Source organism: Dermacentor variabilis, chromosome 9, assembly GCF_050947875.1.
Source record: "Dermacentor variabilis isolate Ectoservices chromosome 9, ASM5094787v1, whole genome shotgun sequence".
NCBI classification, from domain to species: domain Eukaryota; kingdom Metazoa; phylum Arthropoda; class Arachnida; order Ixodida; family Ixodidae; genus Dermacentor; species Dermacentor variabilis.
This window is the reverse complement of record NC_134576.1, coordinates 7,410,388-7,434,139: the sequence shown is the minus strand read 5'-3', so window position 1 is coordinate 7,434,139 and position 23,752 is coordinate 7,410,388. Positions and strand designations below refer to the sequence as shown.

Here is a 23,752-nt window from a genome sequence, read left to right as displayed (position 1 = left end):
GAATTTACTAGTACACATAAATAATCAAGAAAGTTGTGGGGAAACAGCGCCGCGGTAGCTCAATTGTTAGAGCTTAGCACGCGAAATGGGAAGGTTGTGGGTTCGGTTCCCACCTGCGGCAAGTTGTTTTTTAATCCACTTTAATTTCTATTATATTTATCGTTTCTTCATTCAATTTATTTGGCACAACTAATTTCCCCTATGTTGTCCTTGGTGTCAGTGCTTGTTGGCTTTCATGATATGACAAATAAATATCGGGCCCCTCGGTTACCCCCTTTCTATTGTTTATTACATAACGAGGGTCTCGAATCCGGCAATATTGATGCCTTCAGGTAGCATATGTGGGTGTATTGACCAGTTGCCTTCACCCACAAAGATCACGTTCTCGTGAAGCCTGCGGCAACGCGGACGTTCCACGTCCGCCGCCAAGGTCTGTGAGTGATGGCGCTCGCTAACACTCCCAGGGATTTACTAGTGCACATATATACCCAAGAAAGTTGATGGGGAAACAGCGCCGCTGTAGCTCGATTGCTAGAGCATCGCACGCGAAATGCGAAGGTTGTGGGTTCGATTCCCCCCTGCGGCAAGTTGTTCTTTCATCCAGTTTAATTTCCATTAATTTATCGTTTCTTCATTCCATTTATTAAGCCCAACTAATTTCTCCTCTGTTGTCCTTAATGTCAGTGCTTGTTGGCTTCTGATGATACGACTAATAAATATAAGGCCCCTCGGTTACCCCCTTTATTCTTTTTTATTACGTAACGAGGGTCTCGAATTCGGAAACCATTGATGCCTTCAGGTAGCATATGTGGGTGTATTGACCAGTTGCCTTCACCCACAAAGATCACGTTCTCGTGACGCCTGCGGCAACGAGGACGTTACACGTCCGCCGCCAAGGTCTGTGAGTGGTGGCGCTGGCTAACACTCCCAGGGTTTTACTAGTACACATATATACCCAAGAAAGTTGATGGGGAAACAGCGCCGCGGTAGCTCAATTGGTAGAGCATCGCACGCGAAATGCGAAGGTTGTGGGATCGATTCCCCCCTGAGGCAAGTTGTTTTTTCATCCACTTTAATTTCTATTATTTATCGTTTCTTCATTCCATTTATTAAGCACAACTAATTTCCCTTATGTTGTCCTTGGTGTCATTGCTTGTTGGCTTCTCATGATATGACTAATAAATATCAGGCCCCTCGGTTAACCCCCTTTCTTGTCGTTTATTACATAACAAGGGTCTCGAATCCGGCAACATTGATGCCTTCAGGTAGCATATGTGGGTTTATTGACCAGTTGCCTTCACCCAAAAAGATCACGTTCTCGTGACGCCTGCGGCAACGAGGACGTTCCATGTCCGCCGTCAAGGTCTGTGAGTGGTGGCGCTCGCTAACACTCCCAGGGATTTACTAGTGCACATATATACCCAAGAAAGTTCATGGGGAAACAGCGCCGCTGTAGCTCGATTGCGAGAGCATCGCACGCGAAATGCGAAGGTTGTGGGTTCGATTCCCCCCTGCGGCAAGTTGTTCTTTCATCCAGTTTAATTTCCATTAATTTATCGTTTCTTCATTCCATTTATTAAGCCCAACTAATTTCTCCTATGTTGTCCTTAATGTCAGTGCTTGTAGGCTTCTGATGATACGACTAATAAATATAGGGCCCCTCGGTTTCCCTCTTTCTTCTCGTTTATTACATAACGAGGGTCTCGAATCCGGCAACATTGATGCCTTCAGGTAGCATATGTGGGTGTATTGACCAGTTGCCTTCACCCAAAAAGATCAAGTTCTCGTGACGCCTGCGGCAACGAGGACGTTCCACGTCCGCCGCCAAGGTCTGTGAATGGTGGCGCTCGCTAACACTCCCAGGGATTTACTAGCGCACATATATACCCAAGAAAGTTGATGGGGAAACAGCGACGCTGTAGCTCGATTGCAAGAGCATCGCACGCGAAATGCGAACGTTGTGGGTTCGATTCCCCCCTGCGGCAAGTTGTTCTTTCATCCAGTTTAATTTCCATTAATTTATCGTTTCATCATTCCATTTATTAAGCACAACTAATTTCCCCTATGTTGTCCTTGGTATCAGTGCTATTGCCTTCTGATGATACGACTAATAAATATAGGGCTCCTCGGTTACTCCCTTTCTTCTCGTTTATTACATAACGAGGGTCTCGAATCCGGCAACATTGATGCCTTCAGGTAGCATATCTGGGCGCATTGACCAGTTGCCTTCACCCAAAAAGATCAAGTTCTCGTGACGCCTGCGGCAACGAGGACGTTCCACGTTTGCCACCAAGGTCAGTGAGTGGTGGCGCTGGCTGACACTACCAGGAATTTACTAGTACACATAACTAATCAAGAAAGTTGTGGGGAAACAGCGCCGCGGTAGCTCAATTGTTAGAGCTTAGGACGCGAAATGGGAAGGTTGTGGGTTCGGTTCCCACCTGCGGCAAGTTGTTTTTTAATCCACTTTAATTTCTATTATATTTATCGTTTCTTCATTCAATTTATTAAGCACAACTATTTTCCCCTATGTTGTCCTTGGTGTCAGTGCTTGTTGGCTTCTCATGATATGACAAATAAATATCGGGCCCCTCGGTTACCCCCTTTCTATTGTTTATTACATAATGAGGGTCTCGAATCCATCAATATTGATGCCTTCAGGTAGCATATGTGGGTGTATTGACCAGTTGCCTTCACCCAAAAAGATCACGTTCTCGTGAAGCCTGCGGCAACGAGGACGTTCCACGTCCGCCGCCAAGGCCTGTGAGTGATGGCGCTCGCTAACACTCCCAGGGATTTACTAGTACACATATATACCCAAGAAAGTTGATGGGGAAACAGCGCCGCCGTAGCTCAATTGGTAGAGCATCGCACGCGAAATGCGATGGTTGTGGGATCGATTCCCCCCTGCGGCAAATTGTATTTTCATCCACTTTAATTTCTATTATTTATCGTTTCTTCATTCCATTTATTAAGCACAACTAATTTCCCTTATGTTGTCCTTGGTGTCATTGCTTGTTGGCTTCTCATGATATGACTAATAAATATAGGGCCCCTCGGTTACCCCATTTATTCTTGTTTATTACATAACGAGGGTCTCGAATCCGGCAACATTGATGCCTTCAGGTAGCATATGTGGGTGAATTGACCAGTTGCCTTCACCCAAAGAGATCACGTTCTCGTGACGCCTGCGGCAACGAGGACGTTCCATGTCCGCCGCCAAGGTCTGTGAGTGATGGCGCTCGCTAACACTCCCTGGGATTTACTACTGCACATATATACCCAAGAAAGTTGATGGGGAAACAGCGCCGCTGTAGCTCGATTGCTAGAGCATCGCACGCGAAATGCGAAGGTTGTGGGTTCGATTTCCCCCGGCGGCAAGTTGTTCTTTCATCCAGTTTAATTTCCCTTAATTTATCGTTTCTTCATTCCATTTATTAAGCCCAACTAATTTCTCCTATGTTGTCCTTAATGTCAGTGCTTGTTGGCTTCTGATGATACGACTAATAAATATAAGGCCCCTCGGTTACCCCCTTTATTCTTGTTTATTACGTAACGAGGGTCTCGAATCCGGAAACATTGATGCCTTCAGGTAGCATATGTGGGTGTATTGACCAGTTGCCTTCACCCACAAAGATCACGTTCTCGTGACGCCTGCGGCAACGAGGACGTTACACGTCCGCCGCCAAAGTCTGTGAGTGGTGGCGCTGGCTAACACTCCCAGGGTTTTACTAGTACACATATATACCCAAGAAAGTTGATGGGGAAACAGCGCCGCGGTAGCTCATTTGGTAGAGCATCGCACGCGAAATGCGAAGGTTGTGGGATCGATTCCCCCGTGCGGCAAGTTGTTTTTTCATCCACTTTAATTTCTATTATTTATCGTTTCTTCATTCCATTTATTAAGCACAACTAATTTCCCTTATGTTGTCCTTGGTGTCATAACTTGTTGGCTTCTCATGATATGACTAATAAATATCAGGCCCCTCGGTTAACCCCCTTTCTTGTCGTTTATTACATAACAAGGGTCTCGAATCCGGCAACAGTGATGCTTTCAGGTAGCATATGTGGGTTTATTGACCAGTTGCCTTCACCCAAAGAGATCACGTTCTCGTGACGCCTGCGGCAACGAGGACGTTCCATGTCCGCCGCCAAGGTCTGTGAGTGGTGGCGCTCGCTAACACTCCCAGGGATTTACTAGTGCACATATATACCCAAGAAAGTTGATGGGGAAACAGCGTCGAGGAAGCTCAATTGGTAGAGCATCGCACGCGAAATGCGAAGGTTGTGGGTTCGGTTCCCACCTGCGGCAAGTTGTTCTTTCATCCAGTTTAATTTCCATTAACTTATCGTTTCATCATTCCATTTATTAAGCACAACTAATTTCCCCTATGTTGTCCTTGGTATCAGTGCTATTGCCTTCTGATGATACGACTAATAAATATAGGGCTCCTCGGTTACCCCCTTTCTTCTCGTTTATTACATAACGAGGGTCTCGAATCCGGCAACATTGATGCCTTCAGGTAGCATATCTGGGCGCATTGACCAGTTGCCTTCACCCAAAAAGATCACGTTCTCGTGACGCCTGCGGCAACGAGGACGTTCCATGTCCGCCGCCAAGGTCTGTGAGTGGTGGCGCTCGCTAACACTCCCAAGGATTTACTAGTGCACATATATACCCAAGAAAGTTGATGGGGAAACAGCGCCGCTGTAGCTCGATTGCTAGAGCATCGCACGCGAAATGCGAAGGTTGTGGGTTCGATTCCCCCCTGCGGCAAGTTGTTCTTTCATCCAGTTTAATTTCCATTAATTTATCGTTTCTTCATTCCATTTATTAAGCCCAACTAATTTCTCCTCTGTTGTCCTTAATGTCAGTGCTTGTTGGCTTCTGATGATACGACTAATAAATATAAGGCCCCTCGGTTACCCCCTTTATTCTTGTTTATTACGTAACGAGGGTCTCGAATCCGGAAACCATTGATGCCTTCAGGTAGCATATGTGGGTGTATTGACCAGTTGCCTTCACCCACAAAGATCACGTTCTCGTGACGCCTGCGGCAACGAGGACGTTACACGTCCGCCGCCAAGGTCTGTGAGTGGTGGCGCTGGCTAACACTCCCAGGGTTTTACTAGTACACATATATACCCAAGAAAGTTGATGGGGAAACAGCGCCGCGGTAGCTCAATTGGTAGAGCATCGCACGCGAAATGCGAAGGTTGTGGGATCGATTCCCCCCTGAGGCAAGTTGTTTTTTCATCCACTTTAATTTCTATTATTTATCGTTAATTCATTCCATTTATAAAGCACAACTAATTTCCCTTATGTTGTCCTTGGTGTCATTGCTTGTTGGCTTCTCATGATATGACTAATAAATATCAGGCCCCTCGGTTAACCCCCTTTCTTGTCGTTTATTACATAACAAGGGTCTCGAATCCGGCAACATTGATGCCTTCAGGTAGCATATGTGGGTTTATTGACCAGTTGCCTTCACCCAAAAAGATCACGTTCTCGTGACGCCTGCGGCAACGAGGACGTTCCATGTCCGCCGTCAAGGTCTGTGAGTGGTGGCGCTCGCTAACACTCCCAGGGATTTACTAGTGCACATATATACCCAAGAAAGTTGATGGGGAAACAGCGCCGCTGTAGCTCGATTGCGAGAGCATCGCACGCGAAATGCGAAGGTTGTGGGTTCGATTCCCCCCTGCGGCAAGTTGTTCTTTCATCCAGTTTAATTTCCATTAATTTATCGTTTCTTCATTCCATTTATTAAGCCCAACTAATTTCTCCTATGTTGTCCTTAATGTCAGTGCTTGTTGGCTTCTGATGATACGACTAATAAATATAGGGCCCCTCGGTTTCCCTCTTTCTTCTCGTTTATTACATAACGAGGGTCTCGAATCCGGCAACATTGATGCCTTCAGGTAGCATATGTGGGTGTATTGACCAGTTGCCTTCACCCAAAAAGATCAAGTTCTCGTGACGCCTGCGGCAACGAGGACGTTCCACGTCCGCCGCCAAGGTCTGTGAATGGTGGCGCTCGCTAACACTCCCAGGGATTTACTAGTGCACATATATACCCAAGAAAGTTGATGGGGAAACAGCGCCGCTGTAGCTCGATTGCTAGAGCATCGCACGCGAAATGCGAAGGTTGTGGGATCGATTCCCCCCTGAGGCAAGTTGTTTTTTCATCCACTTTAATTTCTATTATTTATCGTTTCTTCATTCCATTTATTAAGCACAACTAATTTCCCTTATGTTGTCCTTGGTGTCATTGCTTGTTGGCTTCTCATGATATGACTAATAAATATCAGGCCCCTCGGTTAACCCCCTTTCTTGTCGTTTATTACATAACAAGGGTCTCGAATCCGGCAACATTGATGCCTTCAGGTAGCATATGTGGGTTTATTGACCAGTTGCCTTCACCCAAAAAGATCACGTTCTCGTGACGCCTGCGGCAACGAGGACGTTCCATGTCCGCCGTCAAGGTCTGTGAGTGGTGGCGCTCGCTAACACTCCCAGGGATTTACTAGTGCACATATATACCCAAGAAAGTTGATGGGGAAACAGCGCCGCTGTAGCTCGATTGCGAGAGCATCGCACGCGAAATGCGAAGGTTGTGGGTTCGATTCCCCCCTGCGGCAAGTTGTTCTTTCATCCAGTTTAATTTCCATTAATTTATCGTTTCTTCATTCCATTTATTAAGCCCAACTAATTTCTCCTATGTTGTCCTTAATGTCAGTGCTTGTTGGCTTCTGATGATACGACTAATAAATATAGGGCCCCTCGGTTTCCCTCTTTCTTCTCGTTTATTACATAACGAGGGTCTCGAATCCGGCAACATTGATGCCTTCAGGTAGCATATGTGGGTGTATTGACCAGTTGCCTTCACCCAAAAAGATCAAGTTCTCGTGACGCCTGCGGCAACGAGGACGTTCCACGTCCGCCGCCAAGGTCTGTGAATGGTGGCGCTGGCTAACAATCTCAGGGTTTACTAGTACACATATATACCCAAGAAAGTTGATGGGGAAACAGCGTCGAGGAAGCTCAATTGGTAGAGCATCGCGCGCGAAATGCGAAGGTTGTGGGTTCGGTTCCCACCTGCGGCAAGTTGTTTTTTCGTCCACTTTAATTTCTATTATATTTATCGTTTCTTCATTCAATTTATTAAGCACAACTAATTTCCCCTATGTTGTCCTTGGTGTCAGTGCTTGTTGGCTTCTCATGATATGACTAATAAATATCGGGTACCTCGGTTACCCCTTTCTTCTCGTTTATTACATAACGAGGGTCTCGAATCCGGCAACATTGATGCCTTCAGGTAGCATGCGTGGGTTTATTGACCAGTTGCCTTCACCCAAAGAGATTACTTTCTCCTGACACCTGCGTCAACGAGGACGTTCCACGTCGGCCGCCAAGGTCTGTGAATGGTGGCGCTGGCTAACACTCCCAAGGTTTACTAGTACACAAAAATACCCAAGAAAGTTGATGGGGAAACAGAGCCGCGGAAGCTCAATTGGTAGAGCATCGCACGCGAAATGCGAAGGTTGTGGGTTCGGTTCCCACCTGCGGCAAGTTGTTTTTTCATCCACTTTAATTTCTATTATTTATCGTTTCTTCATTCCATTTATTAAGCACAACTAATTTCCCTTATGTTGTCCTTGGTGTCATTGCTTGTTGGCTTCTCATGATATGACTAATAAATATCGGGCCCCTCGGTTAACCCCGTTTCTTGTCGTTTATTACATAACTAGGGCTCGAATCCGGCAACATTGATGCCCTCAGGTAGCATATGTGGGTTAATTGACCAGTTGCCTTCACCCAAAGAGATTACGTTCTCGTGACACCTGCGTCAACGAGGACGTTCCACGTCCGCCGCCAAGGTCTGTGAGTGCTGGCGCTGGCTAACACTCCCAGGGTTTACTAGTACACATAAATACCCAAGAAAGTTGATGGGGAAACAGCGCCGCGGTAGCTCAATATGTAGAGCATCGCACGCGAAATGCAAAGGTTGTGGGTTCGGTTCCCCCCTGCGGCAAGTTATTTTTTCATCCACTTTAATTTCTATTATTTATCGTTTCTTCATTCCATTTATTAAGCACAACTAATTTCCCTTATGTTGTCCTTGGTGTCATTGCTTGTTGGCTTCTCATGATATGACTAATAAATATCAGGCCCCTCGGTTAACCCCCTTTCTTGTCGTTTATTACATAACGAGGGTCTCGAATCCGGTAACATTGATGCCTTCAGGTAGCATATGTGGGTTTATTGACCAGTTGCCTTCAACCAAAAAGATCACGTTCTCGTGACGCCTGGGCCAACGAGGACGTTCCAGGTCCGCCACCAAGGTCAGTGAGTGGTGGCGCTGGCTAACACTACCAGGATTTTAGTAGTACACATAAATACCCAAGAAAGTTGACTGGGAAACAGCGCCGCGGTAGCTCAATATGTAGAGCATCGCACGCTAAATGCGAAGGTTGTGGGTTCGATTCCCCCCTTCGGCAAGCTGTTTTTTCGTCCACTTTAATTTCCAAGAATTTATCGTTTCTTCATTCCATTTATTAGGCACAACTAATTTCTCCTATGTTGTCCTAATGTCAGTGCTTGTTGGCTTCTCATGATATGACTACTAAGTATCGGGCCCCTCAGTTTACCTCCTTCACGTTTATTAAATAACGAGGGTCTCGAATCCGGCAACATTGATGCCTTCAGGCAGCATATGTGGGTTTATTGACCACTTGCCTTCATCCAAAGAGAATACTTTCTCGTGACGCCTGCGTCAACGAGGACGTTCCACGTCCGCCGCCAAGGTGTGTGACTGGTGGCGCTGGCTAACACTCCCAGGGTTTTACTAGTACACATATATACCCAAGAAAGTTGATGGGGAAACAGCGCCGCGGTAGCTCAATTTGTAGAGCAACACGCGAAATGCGAAGGTTGTGGGTTCGATTTCCCCCTGCGGCAAGTTGTTTTTTCGTCAACTTTAATTTCCATAAATTTATCATTTCTTCATTCCATTTATTAAGCTCAACTAATTTCCCCTATGTTGCCCTTGGTGTCAGTGCTTGTTGGCTCCTAATGATATGACTAATTAATATCGAGCCCCTCGATTACCCCCTTTCTTCTCGTTTATTACATAACGAGGGTCTCGAATCCGGCAACATTGATGCCTTCAGGTAGCATATGTGGGTGTATTGACCAGTTGCCTTCACCCAAAAAGATCACGTTCTCGTGACGCCTGCGGCAACGAGGACGTTCCATGTCCGCCGCCAAGGTATGTGAGTGATGGCGCTGGCTAACACTCCCAGGGATTTACTAGTGCACATATATACCCAAGAAAGTTGATGGGGAAACAGCGCCGCTGTAGCTCGATTGCTAGAGCATCTCACGCGAAATGCGAAGGTTGTGGGTTCGATTCCCCCCTGCGGCAAGTTGTTCTTTCATCCAGTTTATTTTCCATTAATTTATCGTTTCTTCATTCCATTTATTAAGCACAATTATTTCACCTATGTTGTCCTTGCTGTCAGTGCTTGTTGGCTTCTGATGATACTACTAATAAATATAGGGCCCCTCGGTTACCCCCTTTATTCTTGTTTATTACATAACGAGGGTCTCGAATCCGGCAACATTGATGCCTTCAGGTAGCAAATGTGGGTGAATTGACCAGTTGCCTTCACCCAAAAAGATCACGTTCTCGTGACGCCTGCGGCAACGAGGACGTTCCATGTCCGCCGCCAAGGTCTGTGAGTGATGGCGCTCGCTAACACTCCCAGGGATTTACTAGTGCACATATATACCCAAGAAAGTTGATGGGGAAACAGCGCCGCTGTAGCTCGATTGCTAGAGCATCGCACGCGAAATGCGAAGGTTGTGGGTTCGATTCCCCCCTGCGGCAAGTTGTTCTTTCATCCAGTTTAATTTCCATTAATTTATCGTTTCTTCATTCCATTTATTAAGCCCAACTAATTTCTCCTCTGTTGTCCTTAATGTCAGTGCTTGTTGGCTTCTGATGATACGACTAATAAATATAAGGCCCCTCGGTTACCCCCTTTATTCTTGTTTATTACGTAACGAGGGTCTCGAATCCGGAAACCATTGATGCCTTCAGGTAGCATATGTGGGTGTATTGACCAGTTGCGTTCACCCACAAAGATCACGTTCTCGTGACGCCTGCGGCAACGAGGACGTTACACGTCCGCCGCCAAGGTCTGTGAGTGGTGGCGCTGGCTAACACTCCCAGGGTTTTACTAGTACACATATATACCCAAGAAAGTTGATGGGGAAACAGCGCCGCGGTAGCTCAATTGGTAGAGCATCGCACGCGAAATGCGAAGGTTGTGGGATCGATTCCCCCCTGAGGCAAGTTGTTTTTTCATCCACTTTAATTTCTATTATTTATCGTTTCTTCATTCCATTTATTAAGCACAACTAAGTTCCCTTATGTTGTCCTTGGTGTCATTGCTTGTTGGCTTCTCATGATATGACTAATAAATATCAGGCCCCTCGGTTAACCCCCTTTCTTCTCGTTTATTACATAACGAGGGTCTCGAATCCGGCAACATTGATGCCTTCAGGTAGCATGCGTGGGTTTATTGACCAGTTGCCTTCACCCAAAGAGATTACTTTCTCCTGACACCTGCGTCAACGAGGACGTTCCACGTCGGCCGCCAAGGTCTGTGAGTGGTGGCGCTGGCTAACACTCCCAAGGTTTACTAGTACACAAAAATACCCAAGAAAGTTGATGGGGAAACAGAGCCGCGGAAGCTCAATTGGTAGAGCATCGCACGCGAAATGCGAAGGTTGTGGGTTCGGTTCCCACCTGCGGCAAGTTGTTTTTTCATCCACTTTAATTTCTATTATTTATCGTTTCTTCATTCCATTTATTAAGCACAACTAATTTCCCTTGTGTTGTCCTTGGTGTCATTGCTTGTTGGCTTCTCATGATATGACTAATAAATATCGGGCCCCTCGGTTAACCCCGTTTCTTGTCGTTTATTACATAACTAGGGCTCGAATCCGGCAACATTGATGCCCTCAGGTAGCATATGTGGGTTAATTGACCAGTTGCCTTCACCCAAAGAGATTACGTTCTCGTGACACCTGCGTCAACGAGGACGTTCCACGTCCGCCGCCAAGGTCTGTGAGTGGTGGCGCTGGCTAACACTCCCAGGGTTTACTAGTACACATAAATACCCAAGAAAGTTGATGGGGAAACAGAGCCGCGGAAGCTCAATTGGTAGAGCATCGCACGCGAAATGCGAAGGTTGTGGGTTCGGTTCCCACCTGCGGCAAGTTGTTTTTTCGTCCACTTTATAATAATTTATCATTTCTTCATTCCATTTATTAAGCCCAACTAATTTCCGCTATGTTGTCCTTGGTGTGAGTGCTTGTTGGCTTCTCATGATATGACTAATAAATATCGGGTACCTCGGTTACCCCCTTTCTTCTCGTTTATTACATAAGGAGGGTCTCGAATCCGGCAATATTGATGCCTTCAGGTAGCATGCGTGGGTTAATTGACCAGTTGCCTTCACCCAAAAAGATCACGTTCTCGTGACGCCTGCGGCAACGAGGACGTTCCACGTCCGCCACCATGGTCAGTGAGTGGTGGCGCTGGCTGACACTACCAGGATTTTACTAGTACACATAAATACTCAAGAAAGTTGTGGAGAAACAGCGCCGCGGTAGCTCAATATGTAGAGCATCGCACGCGAAATGCAAAGGTTGTGGGTTCGGTTCCCCCCTGCGGCAAGTTATTATTTCATCCACTTTAATTTCTATTATTTATCGTTTCTTCATTCCATTTATTAAGCACAACTAATTTCCCTTATGTTGTCCTTGGTGTCATTGCTTGTTGGCTTCTCATGATATGACTAATAAATATCAGGCCCCTCGGTTAACCCCCTTTCTTCTCGTTTATTACATAACGAGGGTCTCGAATCCGGCAACATTGATGCCTTCAGGTAGCATATGTGGGTGTATTGACCAGTTGCCTTCACCCAAAAAGATCACGTTCTCGTGACGCCTGCGGCAACGAGGACGTTCCATGTCCGCCGCCAAGGTCTGTGAGTGATGGCGCTGGCTAACACTCCCAGGGATTTACTAGTGCACATATATACCCAAGAAAGTTGATGGGGAAACAGCGCCGCTGTAGCTCGATTGCTAGAGCATCGCACGCGAAATGCGAAGGTTGCGGGTTCGATTCCCCCCTGCGGCAAGTTGTTCTTTCATCCAGTTTATTTTCCATTAATTTATCGTTTCTTCATTCCATTTATTAAGCACAATTATTTCACCTATGTTGTCCTTGCTGTCAGTGCTTGTTGGCTTCTGATGATACTACTAATAAATATAGGGCCCCTCGGTTACCCCCTTTATTCTTGTTTATTACATAACGAGGGTCTCGAATCCGGCAACATTGATGCCTTCAGGTAGCAAATGTGGGTGAATTGACCAGTTGCCTTCACCCAAAAAGATCACGTTCTCGTGACGCCTGCGGCAACGAGGACGTTCCATGTCCGCCGCCAAGGTCTGTGAGTGATGGCGCTCGCTAACACTCCCAGGGATTTACTAGTGCACATATATACCCAAGAAAGTTGATGGGGAAACAGCGCCGCTGTAGCTCGATTGCTAGAGCATCGCACGCGAAATGCGAAGGTTGTGGGTTCGATTCCCCCCTGCGGCAAGTTGTTCTTTCATCCAGTTTAATTTCCATTAATTTATCGTTTCTTCATTCCATTTATTAAGCCCAACTAATTTCTCCTCTGTTGTCCTTAATGTCAGTGCTTGTTGGCTTCTGATGATACGACTAATATATATAAGACCCCTCGGTTACCCCCTTTATTCTTGTTTATTACGTAACGAGGGTCTCGAATCCGGAAACCATTGATGCCTTCAGGTAGCATATGTGGGTGTATTGACCAGTTGCCTTCACCCACAAAGATCACGTTCTCGTGACGCCTGCGGCAACGAGGACGTTACACGTCCGCCGCCAAGGTCTGTGAGTGGTGGCGCTGGCTAACACTCCCAGGGTTTTACTAGTACACATATATACCCAAGAAAGTTGATGGGGAAACAGCGCCGCGGTAGCTCAATTGGTAGAGCATCGCACGCGAAATGCGAAGGTTGTGGGATCGATTCCCCCCTGAGGCAAGTTGTTTTTTCATCCACTTTAATTTCTATTATTTATCGTTTTTTCATTCCATTTATTAAGCACAACTAATTTCCCTTATGTTGTCCTTGGTGTCATTGCTTGTTGGCTTCTCATGATATGACTAATAAATATCAGGCCCCTCGGTTAACCCCCTTTCTTGTCGTTTATTACATAACAAGGGTCTCGAATCCGGCAACATTGATGCCTTCAGGTAGCATATGTCGGTTTATTGACCAGTTGCCTTCACCCAAAAAGATCACGTTCTCGTGACGCCTGCGGCAACGAGGACGTTCCATGTCCGCCGTCAAGGTCTGTGAGTGGTGGCGCTCGCTAACACTCCCAGGGATTTACTAGTGCACATATATACCCAAGAAAGTTGATGGGGAAACAGCGCCGCTGTAGCTCGATTGCGAGAGCATCGCACGCGAAATGCGAAGGTTGTGGGTTCGATTCCCCCCTGCGGCAAGTTGTTCTTTCATCCAGTTTAATTTCCATTAATTTATCGTTTCTTCATTCCATTTATTAAGCCCAACTAATTTCTCCTATGTTGTCCTTAATGTCAGTGCTTGTTGGCTTCTGATGATACGACTAATAAATATAGGGCCCCTCGGTTTCCCTCTTTCTTCTCGTTTATTACATAACGAGGGTCTCGAATCCGGCAACATTGATGCCTTCAGGTAGCATATGTGGGTGTATTGACCAGTTGCCTTCACCCAAAAAGATCAAGTTCTCGTGACGCCTGCGGCAACGAGGACGTTCCACGTCCGCCGCCAAGGTCTGTGAATGGTGGCGCTGGCTAACAATCTCAGGGTTTACTAGTACACATATATACCCAAGAAAGTTGATGGGGAAACAGCGTCGAGGAAGCTCAATTGGTAGAGCATCGCGCGCGAAATGCGAAGGTTGTGGGTTCGGTTCCCACCTGCGGCAAGTTGTTTTTTCGTCCACTTTATAATAATTTATCATTTCTTCATTCCATTTATTAAGCCCAACTAATTTCCGCTATGTTGTCCTTGGTGTCAGTGCTTGTTGGCTTCTCATGATATGACTAATAAATATCGGGTACCTCGGTTACCCCTTTCTTCTCGTTTATTACATAACGAGGGTCTCGAATCCGGCAACATTGATGCCTTCAGGTAGCATGCGTGGGTTTATTGACCAGTTGCCTTCACCCAAAGAGATTACTTTCTCCTGACACCTGCGTCAACGAGGACGTTCCACGTCGGCCGCCAAGGTCTGTGAGTGGTGGCGCTGGCTAACACTCCCAAGGTTTACTAGTACACAAAAATACCCAAGAAAGTTGATGGGGAAACAGAGCCGCGGAAGCTCAATTGGTAGAGCATCGCACGCGAAATGCGAAGGTTGTGGGTTCGGTTCCCACCTGCGGCAAGTTGTTTTTTCATCCACTTTAATTTCTATTATTTATCGTTTCTTCATTCCATTTATTAAGCACAACTAATTTCCCTTATGTTGTCCTTGGTGTCATTGCTTGTTGGCTTCTCATGATATGACTAATAAATATCGGGCCCCTCGGTTAACCCCGTTTCTTGTCGTTTATTACATAACTAGGGCTCGAATCCGGCAACATTGATGCCCTCAGGTAGCATATGTGGGTTAATTGACCAGTTGCCTTCACCCAAAGAGATTACGTTCTCGTGACACCTGCGTCAACGAGGACGTTCCACGTCCGCCGCCAAGGTCTGTGAGTGGTGGCGCTGGCTAACACTCCCAGGGTTTACTAGTACACATAAATACCCAAGAAAGTTGATGGGGAAACAGAGCCGCGGAAGCTCAATTGGTAGAGCATCGCACGCGAAATGCGAAGGTTGTGGGTTCGGTTCCCACCTGCGGCAAGTTGTTTTTTCGTCCACTTTATAATAATTTATCATTTCTTCATTCCATTTATTAAGCCCAACTAATTTCCGCTATGTTGTCCTTGGTGTGAGTGCTTGTTGGCTTCTCATGATATGACTAATAAATATCGGGTACCTCGGTTACCCCCTTTCTTCTCGTTTATTACATAACGAGGGTCTCGAATCCGGCAATATTGATGCCTTCAGGTAGCATGCGTGGGTTAATTGACCAGTTGCCTTCACCCAAAAAGATCACGTTCTCGTGACGCCTGCGGCAACGAGGACGTTCCACGTCCGCCACCATGGTCAGTGAGTGGTGGCGCTGGCTGACACTACCAGGATTTTACTGGTACACATAAATACTCAAGAAAGTTGTGGGGAAACAGCGCCGCGGTAGCTCAATATGTAGAGCATCGCACGCGAAATGCAAAGGTTGTGGGTTCGGTTCCCCCCTGCGGCAAGTTATTTTTTCATCCACTTTAATTTCTATTATTTATCGTTTCTTCATTCCATTTATTAAGCACAACTAATTTCCCTTATGTTGTCCTTGGTGTCATTGCTTGTTGGCTTCTCATGATATGACTAATAAATATCAGGCCCCTCGGTTAACCCCCTTTCTTGTCGTTTATTACATAACGAGGGTCTCGAATCCGGCAACATTGATGCCTTCGGGTAGCATATGTGGGTGTATTGACCAGTTGCCTTCACACAAAAAGATCAAGTTCTCGTGACGCCTGCGGCAACGAGGACGTTCCACGTCCGCCGCCAAGGTCTGTGAATGGTGGCGCTGGCTAACAATCTCAGGGTTTACTAGTACACATATATACCCAAGAAAGTTGATGGGGAAACAGCGTCGAGGAAGCTCAATTGGTAGAGCATCGCGCGCGAAATGCGAAGGTTGTGGGTTCGGTTCCCACCTGCGGCAAGTTGTTTTTTCGTCCACTTTATAATAATTTATCATTTCTTCATTCCATTTATTAAGCCCAACTAATTTCCGCTATGTTGTCCTTGGTGTCAGTGCTTGTTGGCTTCTCATGATATGACTAATAAATATCGGGTACCTCGGTTACCCCTTTCTTCTCGTTTATTACATAACGAGGGTCTCGAATCCGGCAACAGTGATGCCTTCAGGTAGCATGCGTGGGTTTATTGACCAGTTGCCTTCACCCAAAGAGATTACTTTCTCCTGACACCTGCGTCAACGAGGACGTTCCACGTCGGCCGCCAAGGTCTGTGAGTGGTGGCGCTGGCTAACACTCCCAAGGTTTACTAGTACACAAAAATACCCAAGAAAGTTGATGGGGAAACAGAGCCGCGGAAGCTCAATTGGTAGAGCATCGCACGCGAAATGCGAAGGTTGTGGGTTCGGTTCCCACCTGCGGCAAGTTGTTTTTTCATCCACTTTAATTTCTATTATTTATCGTTTCTTCATTCCATTTATTAAGCACAACTAATTTCCCTTATGTTGTCCTTGGTGTCATTGCTTGTTGGCTTCTCATGATATGACTAATAAATATCGGGCCCCTCGGTTAACCCCGTTTCTTGTCGTTTATTACATAACTAGGGCTCGAATCCGGCAACATTGATGCCCTCAGGTAGCATATGTGGGTTAATTGACCAGTTGCCTTCACCCAAAGAGATTACGTTCTCGTGACACCTGCGTCAACGAGGACGTTCCACGTCCGCCGCCAAGGTCTGTGAGTGGTGGCGCTGGCTAACACTCCCAGGGTTTACTAGTACACATAAATACCCAAGAAAGTTGATGGGGAAACAGAGCCGCGGAAGCTCAATTGGTAGAGCATCGCACGCGAAATGCGAAGGTTGTGGGTTCGGTTCCCACCTGCGGCAAGTTGTTTTTTCGTCCACTTTATAATAATTTATCATTTCTTCATTCCATTTATTAAGCCCAACTAATTTCCGCTATGTTGTCCTTGGTGTGAGTGCTTGTTGGCTTCTCATGATATGACTAATAAATATCGGGTACCTCGGTTACCCCCTTTCTTCTCGTTTATTACATAACGAGGGTCTCGAATCCGGCAATATTGATGCCTTCAGGTAGCATGCGTGGGTTAATTGACCAGTTGCCTTCACCCAAAAAGATCACGTTCTCGTGACGCCTGCGGCAACGAGGACGTTCCACGTCCGCCACCATGGTCAGTGAGTGGTGGCGCTGGCTGACACTACCAGGATTTTACTAGTACACATAAATACTCAAGAAAGTTGTGGAGAAACAGCGCCGCGGTAGCTCAATATGTAGAGCATCGCACGCGAAATGCAAAGGTTGTGGGTTCGGTTCCCCCCTGCGGCAAGTTATTTTTTCATCCACTTTAATTTCTATTATTTATCGTTTCTTCATTCCATTTATTAAGCACAACTAATTTCCCTTATGTTGTCCTTGGTGTCATTGCTTGTTGGCTTCTCATGATATGACTAATAAATATCAGGCCCCTCGGTTAACCCCCTTTCTTGTCGTTTATTACATAACAAGGGTCTCGAATCCGGTAACATTGATGCCTTCAGGTAGCATATGTGGGTTTATTGACCAGTTGCCTTCAACCAAAAAGATCACGTTCTCGTGACGCCTGGGCCAACGAGGACGTTCCAGGTCCGCCACCAAGGTCAGTGAGTGGTGGCGCTGGCTAACACTACCAGGATTTTAGTAGTACACATAAATACCCAAGAAAGTTGACTGGGAAACAGCGCCGCGGTAGCTCAATATGTAGAGCATCGCACGCTAAATGCGGAGGTTGTGGGTTCGATTCCCCCCTTCGGCAAGCTGTTTTTTCGTCCACTTTAATTTCCAATAATTTATCGTTTCTTCATTCCATTTATTAGGCACAACTAATTTCTCCTATGTTGTCCTAATGTCAGTGCTTGTTGCCTTCTTATGATATGACTACTAAGTATCGGGCCCCTCAGTTTACCTCCTTTCTTCACGTTTATTAAATAACGAGGGTCTCGAATCCGGCAACATTGATGCCTTCAGGCAGCATATGTGGGTTTATTGACCACTTGCCTTCATCCAAAGAGAATACTTTCTCGTGACGCCTGCGTCAACGAGGACGTTCCACGTCCGCCGCCAAGGTGTGTGACTGGTGGCGCTGGCTAACACTCCCAGGGTTTTACTAGTACACATATATACCCAAGAAAGTTGATGGGGAAACAGCGCCGCGGTAGCTCAATTTGTACAGCAACACGCGAAATGCGAAGGTTGTGGGTTCGATTTCCCCCTGCGGCAAGTTGTTTTTTCGTCAACTTTAATTTCCATAAATTTATCATTTCTTCATTCCATTTATTAAGCTCAACTAATTTCCCCTATGTTGTCCTTGGTGTCAGTGCTTGTTGGCTCCTAATGATATGACTAATTAATATCGAGCCCCTCGATTACCCCCTTTCTTCTCGTTTATTACATAACGAGGGTCTCGAATCCGGCAACATTGATGCCTTCAGGTAGCATATGTGGGTGTATTGACCAGTTGCCTTCACCCAAAAAGATCACGTTCTCGTGACGCCTGCGGCAACGAGGACGTTCCATGTCCGCCGCCAAGGTCTGTGAGTGATGGCGCTGGCTAACACTCCCAGGGATTTACTAGTGCACATATATACCCAAGAAAGTTGATGGGGAAACAGCGCCGCTGTAGCTCGATTGCTAGAGCATCGCACGCGAAATGCGAAGGTTGTGGGTTCGATTCCCCCCTGCCGCAAGTTGTTCTTTCATCCAGTTTATTTTCCATTAATTTATCGTTTCTTCATTCCATTTATTAAGCACAATTATTTCACCTATGTTGTCCTTGCTGTCAGTGCTTGTTGGCTTCTGATGATACTACTAATAAATATAGGGCCCCTCGGTTACCCCCTTTATTCTTGTTTATTACATAACGAGGGTCTCGAATCCGGCAACATTGATGCCTTCAGGTAGCATATGTGGGTGTATTGACCAGTTGCCTTCACCCACAAAGATCACGTTCTCGTGACGCCTGCGGCAACGAGGACGTTCCACGTCCGCCGCCAAGGTCTGTGAGTGGTGGCGCTGGCTAACACTCCCAGGGTTTTACTAGTACACATACATACCCAAGAAAGTTGATGGGGAAACAGCGCCGCGGTAGATCAATTGGTAGAGCATCGCACGCGAAATGCGCAGGTTGTGGGATCGATTCCCCCCTGCAGGAAGTTGTTTTTTCATCCACTTTAATTTCTATTATTTATCGTTTCTTCATTCCATTTATTAAGCACAACTAATTTCCCTTATGTTGTCCTTGGTGTCATTGCTTGTTGGCTTCTCATGAAATGACTAATAAATATCAGGCCCCTCGGTTAACCCCCTTTCTTGTCGTTTATTTCATAACAAGGGTCTCGAATCCGGCAACATTGATGACTTCAAGTAGCATATGTGGGTTCATTGACCCGTTGCCTTCACCCAAAAAGATGACGTTCTCGTGATGCCTGCGACAAGGAGGACGTTCCACGTCCGCCGCCAAGGTCTGTGAGCGGTGGCGCTGGCTAACACTCAAAGGGTTTACTAGCACACATAAATACCCAAGAAAGTTGATAGGGAAACACCGCCGCGGTAGCTCAATTCTTAGAGCATCGCACGCGAAATTCGAAGGTTGTGGGTTCGGTTACCACCTGTGGCACGTTGTTTTTTCATCCACTTTAATTTCTAATGATTTATCGTTTCTTCATTACATTTATTAAGCACAACTAATTTCCCCCTGTGTTGTCCTTGGTGTCAGTGCTTGTTGGCTTCTCATGATATGATTAATAAATATCGGGCCCCTTGGTTAACTCCCTTTCTTTGGTTTATTACATAACGAGGGTCTCGAATCGGGGCAACATTGATGCCTTCAGGTAGCATATGTGGGTTTATTGACCAGTTGCCTTCACCCAAAAAGATGACGTTCTGGTGACGCCTGCGGCAACGAGGACTTTCCACGTCCGCCGCCAAGGCCTGTGAGTGGTTGCGCTGGCTAACACTCCCAGGGTTTACAAGTGCGCATAAATACCCAAGAAAGTTGATGGGGAAACAGCGCAGCTCTAGCACAATTGGTAGAGCATCGCACGCGAAATGCGAAGGGTGTGGGTTCGGTTCTAACCTGCGGCAAGTTGTTTTTTCATCGACTTTAATTTCCCTTATTTATCGTTTCTTCATTCCATTTATTAGGCACAACTAATTTCCCTTATGTTGTCCTTGGTGTCAGTTCTTGTTGGCTTCTCATGATATGACTAATAAATATCGGGCCCCTCGGTTAACCCCCTTTCTTCTCGTTTATTACATAACGAGGGTCTCGAATCCGGCAACATTGATGCCTTCAGGTAGCATATGTGGGTTTATTGACCAGTTGCCTTCACCCCAAAAGATCACGTTCTCGTGACGCCTGCGTCAACGAGGACCTTCCACGTCCGCCGCCAAGGTCTGTGAGTTTTGGTGCTGGCTAACACTCCCAGGGTTTACTAGCACACCTAAATACCCAAGTGAGTTGATTGCGAGACAGCGCCGCGGTAGCTCAATTGGTAGAGCATCGCACGCGAAATGCGAAGGTTGTGGGTTCGGTTCCCACCTGCGGCAGGTTGTTTTATCATCCACTTTAATTTCTATTTTTTATCGTTTCTTAATTCCATTTATTAAGCACAACGAATTTCCCCTATGTTGTCCTTGGTGTCAGTGCTTGTTGGCTTCTCATGATATGACTAATAAATATCGGGCCCCTCGGATAACCCCCTTTCTTCTCGTTTATTACATAGCGAGGGTCTCGAATCCGGCAACATTGATGCCTTCAGGTAGCATATGTCGGTGTGTTGACCAGTTGCCTTCACCCAAAAAGATCACGTTCTCGTGACGCCTGCGGCAACGAGGACGTTCCATGTCCGCCGCCAAGGTCTGTGAGTGGTAGCGCTGGCTAACGCTCCCAGGGTTTTACTAGTACACATAAATACTCAAGAAAGTTGATGGGGAATAAGCGCCGCGGTAGCTCAATTTGTAGAGCAACACGCGAAATGCGAAGGTTGTGGGTTCGCTTCCCACCTGCGGCAAGTTATTTTTTCGTCAACTTTAATTTCCATAAATTTATCATTTCTTCATTCCATTTATTAAGCTCAACTAATTTCCCCTATGTTGTCCTTGGTGTCATTGCTTGTTGGCTTCTCATGATATGACTAATAAATATCGGGCCCCTCGGTTAACCCCCTTTCTTCTCGTTTATTACATAGCGAGGGTCTCGAATCCGGCAACATTGATGCCTTCAGGTAGCATATGTCGGTGTGTTGACCAGTTGCCTTCACCCAAAAAGATCACGTTCTCGTGACGCCTGCGGCAACGAGGACGTTCCACGTCCGCCGCCAAGGTCTGTGAGTGGTGGCGCTGGCTAACGCTCCCAGGGTTTTACTAGTACACATAAATACTCAAGAAAATTTGAGGAAACAGCGCCGCGATAGCTCAATTGTTAGAGCATAGCACGCGAACTCTGAAGGTTGTGGGTTCGATTCCCCTGCGGCAAGTTGTTTTTTCATCCAGTTTAATTACCATTTTTATCGTTTCTTCATTCCATTTGTTAAGCCCAACTAATTTCTCCTATGTTGTCCTTAATGTCAGTGCTATTGGCTTCTGATGATACGACTAATAAATATAGGGCCGCTCGGTTACCCCCTTTCTTCTCGTTTATTACATAACGAGGGTCTCGAATCCGGCAACATTGATGCCTTCAGGTAGCATATGTCGGTGTGTTGACCAGTTGCCTTCACCCAAAAAGATCACGTTCTCGTGACGCCTGCGGCAACGAGGACGTTCCACGTCCGCCGCCAAGGTCTGTGAGTGGTGGCGCTGGCTAACGCTCCCAGGGTTTTACTAGTACACATAAATACTCAAGAAAATTGTGGGGAAACAGCGCCGCGATAGCTCAATTGTTAGAGCATAGCACGCGAACTGTGAAGGTTGTGGGTTCGGTTCCCACCTGCGGCAAGTTGTTTTTTCATCCCCTTTGATTTCTATTATATTTATCGTTTCTTCATTCCATTTATTAAGCACAACTAATTTCCCCTATGTTGTCCTTCGTGTCAGTGCTATTGGCTTCTGATGATACGACTAATAAATATAGGGCTCCTCGGTTACCCCCTTTCTTCTCGTTTATTACATAACGAGGGTCTCGAATCCGGCAACATTGATGCCTTCAGGTAGCATATGTGGGTGTATTGACCAGTTGCCTTCACCCAAAAAGATCAAGTTCTCGTGACGCCTGCGGCAACGAGGACGTTCCACGTCCGCCACCAAGGTCAGTGAGTGGTGGCGCTGGCTGACACTACCAGAAATTTACTAGTACACATAACTAATCAAGAAAGTTGTGGGGAAACAGCGCCGCGGTAGCTCAATTGTTAGAGCTTAGCACGCGAAATGGGAAGGTATTGGGTTCGGTTCCCACCTGCGGCAAGTTGTTTTTTAATCCATTATAATTTCTATTATATTTATCGTTTCTTCATTCAATTTATTAAGCACAACTAATTTCCCCTATGTTGTCCTTGGTGTCAGTGCTATTGGCTTCTGATGATACGACTAATAAATATAGGGCTCCTCGGTTACCCCCTTTCTTCTCGTTTATTACATAACGAGGGTCTCGAATCCGGCAACATTGATGCCTTCAGGTAGCATATGTGGGTGTATTGACCAGTTGCCTTCACCCAAAAAGATCAAGTTCTCGTGACGCCTGCGGCAACGAGGACGTTCCACGTCCGCCGCCAAGGTCTGTGAATGGTGGCGCTGGCTAACAATCTCAGGGTTTACTAGTACACATATATACCCAAGAAAGTTGATGGGGAAACAGCGTCGAGGAAGCTCAATTGGTAGAGCATCGCGCGCGAAATGCGAAGGTTGTGGGTTCGGTTCCCACCTGCGGCAAGTTGTTTTTTCGTCCACTTTAATTTCTATTATATTTATCGTTTCTTCATTCAATTTATTAGGCACAACTAATTTCCCCTATGTTGTCCTTGGTGTCAGTGCTTGTTGGCTTCTCATGATATGACTAATAAATATCGGGTACCTCGGTTACCCCTTTCTTCTCGTTTATTACATAACGAGGGTCTCGAATCCGGCAACATTGATGCCTTCAGGTAGCATGCGTGGGTTTATTGACCAGTTGCCTTCACCCAAAGAGATTAGTTTCTCCTGACACCTGCGTCAACGAGGACGTTCCACGTCGGCCGCCAAGGTCTGTGAGTGGTGGCGCTGGCTAACACTCCCAAGGTTTACTAGTACACAAAAATACCCAAGAAAGTTGATGGGGAAACAGAGCCGCGGAAGCTCAATTGGTAGAGCATCGCACGCGAAATGCGAAGGTTGTGGGTTCGGTTCCCACCTGCGGCAAGTTGTTTTTTCATCCACTTTAATTTCTATTATTTATCGTTTCTTCATTCCATTTATTAAGCACAACTAATTTCCCTTATGTTGTCCTTGGTGTCATTGCTTGTTGGCTTCTCATGATATGACTAATAAATATCGGGCCCCTCGGTTAACCCCGTTTCTTGTCGTTTATTACATAACTAGGGCTCGAATCCGGCAACATTGATGCCCTCAGGTAGCATATGTGGGTTTATTGACCAGTTGCCTTCAACCAAAAAGATCACGTTCTCGTGACGCCTGGGCCAACGAGGACGTTCCAGGTCCGCCACCAAGGTCAGTGAGTGGTGGCGCTGGCTAACACTACCAGGATTTTAGTAGTACACATAAATACCCAAGAAAGTTGACTGGGAAACAGCGCCGCGGTA

The 23,752-nt window shown here is 46.3% G+C and overlaps 1 non-coding gene across 1 annotated transcript; it reads left to right on the top strand.

Moving 5' to 3' along the window:
• The first annotated feature begins 20,494 nt into the window (after positions 1–20,494).
• On the top strand, positions 20,495–20,567 carry TRNAS-CGA (transfer RNA serine (anticodon CGA)). The gene has a single exon. It is a non-coding gene; the product is annotated as a tRNA-Ser (tRNA).
• Positions 20,568–23,752: the final 3,185 nt, after the last annotated feature.